This window comes from Balaenoptera musculus, chromosome 2 (genome assembly GCF_009873245.2).
Source record: "Balaenoptera musculus isolate JJ_BM4_2016_0621 chromosome 2, mBalMus1.pri.v3, whole genome shotgun sequence".
NCBI lineage: Eukaryota > Metazoa > Chordata > Mammalia > Artiodactyla > Balaenopteridae > Balaenoptera > Balaenoptera musculus.
Window position 1 is genome coordinate 86332179 of NC_045786.1, and position 6958 is coordinate 86339136.

A 6958-nucleotide genomic window follows, 5' to 3' on the forward strand; every position below is an offset into this window, starting at 1 on the left:
TTTCTCAGCTGTAAATGAGGCTTCTCATTAATGAATCATGCACACAGACTGCCAGGGTCTCAGCATTAATTGGCACTAATGGGAACATCTTATGGTTGAAGGGAGAGCTATGGGAACCACTTTAAGTCTGATTGTATTTGGAAGGGAGCTTGAACAATTTACATTTTCCATGAAATTCTAGGGCAGCCTTACACAACACATTTTCATTCCAAACCACAAGTAGATCTGCAGAGAAGTGTATCGAATTCTTCATGAGAGACAAAGAATATCAACAAGTGTTTCAATGAGATTTTCCTTTCTCTGCCAGGCATGGCACCTACAGAGAGTGTCTGAATCTGCTTTTTACTGCACCATGCATGCTAAGGCCTAATGCAGTGTATGTAATTTGTTTTATTCCTTTGAGATCATTCAGCAGGGATTCAGTGCAAGTTAGCCCTGAGGAAATTTTGACCAATAAATTTTGTTTAAAAAATGTGTCCTCCCATGATAATGTACTGTTATTCAACAAAATAGGCTGATGCAGAAGTTTAATCTGAGCTGCCTAGAATGTTTTGACCCTTAAGTGGAACTGCTTTGTATTATTTATTTTTTAGCCCCCCAAAAAGAGTCCCTTGTAATTAGTTTTGTGATGTTTGGCATTGAGGAATGGATATTCACAGTGTTGGTATAGGTCAGACCTTTTCAGATCATGCAGCAAATGGGTAAATCCTGCTTCCCAGAACACCTCAAGCCCATACTACACCCTAGAGTGAATTGGAAAAAGGCATGCCTGCCTTAAAGTGGATGCACCCACACAAAGGCACACTGCAGCCCCCACTTGCTCCTTCAGTTGGGTGCTCTGGTGCAGTGCACAACCTGTACAAGGTACAGGTACATAATAGCTTTGATATCCTCCTTGTGAATGTTAGCACCTCTCTAACCCAGCAACGAGTCTGTGGGAGGGACCCAGAACAAGCAAGCTGATCTTATAAAGAAAAATATAGGGCCCAGAGAAGAAGATGTGCAACAGGTCTATGGGGAAGCCACAATAACGACATAATTTTTAGTGGAGGAGAATGTAATAGAAAGCTTGAGCTCCACATCCCTGAAAGCTATTTTTTTCACATTTTCAATACAATTTTTATATGTATATATGTAAATAAAGAATATAACAGCACCAAGGACCTCTGTAAAATTTCATCATACAGTTTCTGTGCAGGATGCTTCATCAATAAATGGCACTTAATTTGTTTTAAAAGCATTTGATTTCAGAAAACTCTTTGAACTGTCCATCAAAAACTGGGTGGGATTTTCCAAAGACACTCAGATATTCAAATCAATACAATCTGTCTTCTGAATATCAGCTTGAGTTACACAGGTTAAGCTGAGGACCCTTCGCATAGTGTTGAAGATATGATGCAATTTGCGCTTGAATTGGCATTGTACTTCCTCAGACTTAGGCTGCCATCATCACAAGTATCTTCTATCCCTGAGATCAGCTACATCAAGATGGCTTATCATCTAAATCACATTGGTGAAAATACCTGCTAACCAAGCAGATTAATAAATTCAAATTCATCTTTGCTGTCCACTAAGAGCCTCACTTCAGAGCACCTTCTTGCAAGCTGCCAAATTAGTGAATGATCCTCAGGTAATAAAGGTTTTCCAAGACTAGCCAATAAAGCATGAAGTCATCATCCTAATTCTGTAATAATTCTCTTTCTCTAAGCCAGTTACTTGTATATTCCAAGACACTAGTTACTGTTGACTGATTTATTCTGCTAACAATAAGAAGCAAGGGAGGAAAACCAATCTGGGTATAATCCATCCCAGGACTTTAATTTGTAGCTGATCCAACAGCCCCTTCTGCATATAACATTTCACCCAGACAAAAGTTTTTACAGCTTGCTTCATCTTCAGATTTTGGAAGAATGAAGGATATTTATCCCGGGAACGGAGAAATAATTACATATTTTACATAGTTGAAAGGCATGATCCTGTTACTACCCAACTGCTGAGATTTCCAGTGACTTCAGTGTCTGTTCACGCTCTGTTGAACAGTTGAAAACGGTGCCACTTGTTGCTCTTGCCTCTGAAGTTTGGAGGAATATCCTTTAAGAGCAGGTTTTTATTCTGAAAGAGAAACATTCACACTTTGCTTCCTTTTCAAATTCTTTGGGTCGATGTGAGCTACCACATCTGGACGTTGAGCTACTTCAATCTAGACTGGCCTTAGGGATTCCTGAGGCATCCTTGGGGATAGAGAGGGAGCTAAGTTTTCTGTCAAGTTGCAGGGCTCCACTGGCAACAGCTGAGGCATCAAGTCTTCCACTGCAGACTCCACTGGCACCTATGCCATGGTTTTCAACTCAGCCAGTTCCACCCAGCACATGTGCCAAGTCTAGGTTGGTCACTGCACAGGCACACAAATAAGCACTTTTGGCAGACAGATGAGCAAGAGATAGGCCTTAGGGGGCTAAATTATGTATAAGTAAGCCTGTTGATTGTATCAAAGTTAAGGTTCCAATGGTGTAATGAAGATTTTGAATTTAGTTCTTTGCAGAAGTAGTGATCAACATCCCCCAAAGGTATTTTCATTTTTAATCAATACAACCTTAGAGTAATTTGTTCTACAGTTCATCCATTGTCAGAAGTAAATATTTTCTTTAGGATCGAGTAATTTATTGCTGGAAAATAATGTAGGAATCTTTTAATCCTACCCTTTCATTTCACAGATAAGAAATCATGTGTACAGCTCAGTGATACATAGCTAGTTAATAATGATGGAGACTGGCCTAGAATCTAGGTCTCAGGACAAGAAGTCTATTTCACATTCCATCAGTGCCATGCTAAATGCCCCAAATACACACCCATGTCCCAGGTTCAAGAGGTGCTTTTAAGTCTGATATTCTGCTGTTGGGTGACTGCATCTGATATAGCCTACCCATACCCTTCCCACATTAATAGTTTTGACTTCTCTCCTCTCTGTCTTCATCTTTTCAAAATGAGGAATGATAATCTTCTGATCTATCCTTTTGAGGATGGTTGATACTCACAGATGACAATGGAAATGACATTCCCCTTGGTTTAGGGAGTTGTATTAGCTGACCTCTAAGTTTCCTTTCATCTTAGGATCTAGTTTTACTAGCATGGCAACATCTTTCTCTTTTGCTTATTTGGTTACCTTTCCTTCTCTACTCTTATGTCTTTCTTGAGGGGCAATACCAAGACCTGTTATGGTACAATAAACAAGGTTAAAATAATGTTTTCAGTCCACCACCCTGCTCTCACATCCCCATCCCTTCTCCCATTTTACACATTATACACACACACGCTTGCTTACATATAATATTGTGCTGATATATTGGATGTAACAGTATATTAGAATTAGTCCACTGTGGCTCCTTAAATTAAGTCTAGTAGATCCAATTAGAATTTGATGCTGCTTTAGTAAAGCTATGCTTAAAATTACTCTACTGATGAAGGTCTCATACTTACCTTTGGGAGCATCTTCTATTTGTGACTGGACCACTCATGAAATTCTGAGCAACTGGCAGACCTACAGGCCTCTTCTGGGAAAAGCTGCCAAGGCAGGTCCTTATGCAAAGGTAGCCAAGCTTTTTGGAATGTGACTTTAAGAATCTGGTCACAACTGATTGAACCAAGGATTGTTCATCACGGGAATATATTTATTGACTTAACATTGGACTGGCAGCCTATAAGATGACCAATGAGGTTTCTCTATATTTTATAATGAATAATAAGGCCTTCTGTCTAGAAGAGAGTTAATGCAAGATACACAAGGAGAAGTGGTAGATACCAGTATTAGAGGAAAAATAAAGAAAGCAGAAAAGTCACATAAATAACCTATTTGTCCCAAACATTTTGTCTCCAAGTCATGATGGTCAAGTAGGAAATATTTGAGTTTTAGAGTTAGGTAGATTCGGATTCAAACACTTCATGTCTTCTTTGAGCCTCAACTTCCTTATTTAAAAAATGAGAACAGTAATACCTGCTTCAAAGGATCATTAAAAATATTAAATGATAAAGTGTTTTAAAAGACACAACATAGTATATATCAAATAGGTAAATAGCTAACAAATGGCAGCAAATAAGGGAATAGCTCATGAATTTCTTGAAAAGATTAAATGAGGTAACATGTGCTGTGCTACAGACACAGCATAGGCATCTATTTATAATAAATGTTCCCTCTGTCCCATGTGATTCCAGGAAGTATAAAGACTTCCTTTAAATATCAAAGTAGACTTGAATTTCTGGTCTTCATTTGTTCACGTACTCAAGAAATGTTTAGTGAGAATCTGCCATATGCCAGACTAGAATAGAAAGATAAATCAGAAAGAGTTCCTGATAACTGGGAGTGTGTAGTATGGGTTTCAGAGAGAAAGGAAAATAGGTAAATGACATTTTAATGTGGTGAGTGCTATTACAGGGTGTTATGGTAGTATGCATGGTTATCCGAATCCTTGCAGATTAAAATCAATACATCAAGCAGCATAAATTCCTCTCCCAGAAACCAATCAGAAGGATATTCAATGCCTGGAAACGCAAACCAACTACTGCATGTAAGAGGTACGTAAAAGAAGGCCACAGTGTCTGTGAATGCCGAGAAGAGAGGAAACATGTCTGGCTAGCAAAATTCAAAGGAGATGCCCATCATCAAGAAAACAAAAGCTTTCCTCCAACACCATCTGGCATAAGAAAGGTCTGAGTTAATAGTAAAATAGCATCTTGTGCATTTTAGCTTCCATTATGATGTTTCCTGTGTTTCCCCTCTTTTTAGATGAGACTGAAATGAGAATATTAGCTGTATTCATCTATCCATTCATCCAAATCCTCACTCCCTGTAAAGCATGCCATATGTGAAAGAAAAGCTTTAAAAATACATAATGCTTCTATTTTCATCTACTTCCAGAAATAAGCACTATAAATCATGCCCAGCCACCAAGTAATATTGAGCATCTGTTCATGGCATTTAAATGTCTAAAGGGGCTAAGGTTGTTTAGCCGAGAAAGGAGAAAACCAGAAGTAACATTTGTGACAGTCTATTATTCAAAGGGCAGTAAACAACTATTTATCATACCCTCTAAGGAGTGAATAAGAGAAAAGAAGCTTGCAAGTATAAGAACTTCTTGAATATAAAGTTTAAAATGAAACAGTGAAATAGTTACTTCTACTTATCTATAATTATATTTATACATGTATACCTATATACATATAGAATTATAGAACCAGGATGTCCCAAATTTTATATCAAAGGCAAAAATTGGGGGAGGACAACCAGAAAACTGTTTGAGAACCATGGTACTTCATAAACATATATTTTTAAAAGTTATCTACAAACCTGTTTTCCTCAATCAGCAAGTATTCATTGAGTAAATAAAATATTATCAGACCAAATATTTTGAAGGATTACAAAAAGTCTAAATTGTAATCCCTGCACTGAAGGAGTTTCTAGTCTGGTTGGGAGACAAAGTGAGTAGATAAAGCAGTAGAAAATATAATGTTATTCATGATTATATCCTGTATTGGTTGTGTAATGTAGATGGCAATATTGCAGGTGTTCTGAGATGACAGGCTTAGATTCGTTTGGAAGTCTTATATTAGCCTGGAGGCAGGGAAACTTGACTTGATATACTTTTTTAAAGTTTTAAATTTTTTATACAATTTTTAAAGGTTACACTCCATTTACAGTTATTACAAAATATTAGTTATATTCCTCATGTTGTACAATATGTCCTTGTAGCCTATCTTACAACCAATAGTTTATACCTCCCACTCCCTCACCCCTATGTCACCCTTCCCCACCTCCCTACTGGTAACCACTAGTTTGTTCTCTGTATCAGTGGGTCTGCTGCTTTTTTGTTATATTTACTACTTTGTTTCTTTCTTTTTTTTTTTTTAACATTATATTGTGGCAGTCTTGGTACATCTTTGTTTTTATAAATTTATTTATATTTATTTTTGACTGCATTGGGTCTTCATTGGGGTGCGCGGGCTTCTCATTGCAGTGGCTTCTTTTGTGCAGAGCACGGCTCTAGGCACGTGGGCTTCAGTAGATGTGGCTCGTGGGCTCTAGAGCGCAGGCTCAGTAGTTGTGGTGCACAGGCTTAGTTGCTCCGTGGCATGTGGGATCTTCCCAGACCAGAGATCGAACCTGTGTCCCCTGCATTGGTAGGTGGATTCTTAACCACTGCACCACCAGGGAAGTCCCACTAATTTGTTTTTGTTTTTGTTTTGTTTTAGATTCCACATGTAAATGATATCATACAGTACTTGTCTTTCTCTGACTTATTTCACTTAGCATAATGCACTCCAAGTCCATTCATGTTGCTACAGATGGGAAAATTTCATTACTTTTTATGGCTGTCTAGTAGTCCATTGTGTGTGTGTGTGTATGTGTGTATATATATATACACACATATATATATCACCTCTTCTTTATTGATCTGTTGATGGACACTTAGGTTGCTTTCATATCTTGGCAATTGTAAATAATGCTGCTATTAACATTGGGGTGTGTGTATCTTTTCAAATTAGTGCTGTTGTTTTTTTCAGATATATACCCAGGAGTGGAATTGCTGCATCATATGGTAGTTATATTTGTAGTGTTTTGAGAAACCTTCTTACTGCTTCCACAGTGGCTGCACCAATTTATATTCCCACCAACAGTGTATAAAGGTTCCCTTTTCTCCACATCCTCGCCAGCGTCTGTTATTTGTGTTCTTTTTGATGATATCCATTCTGACAGGTGTGAGGTGATATCTCATTGTGGTTTTGATTTGCGTTTCCCTGATGATTAGGGATGTTGAGTATCTTTTCATGTGCCTGTTGGTCATCTGCATGTCCTCTTTAGAAAAATGTCTATTCAGTTCCTCTGCCCATTTTTAACCGGGTTGTTTGTTTTTTTGATATTGAGTTGTATGAGCTGTTTATATATGTTAGATATTAACCCCTTATC

At 37.9% G+C, this 6958-nt stretch overlaps 1 pseudogene; it reads right to left on the bottom strand.

Moving 5' to 3' along the window:
• Positions 1–1483: 1483 nt before the first annotated feature.
• LOC118891051 lies at positions 1484–2371 on the bottom strand (annotated as a pseudogene).
• Between the last annotated feature and the right edge of the window lie 4587 nt (positions 2372–6958).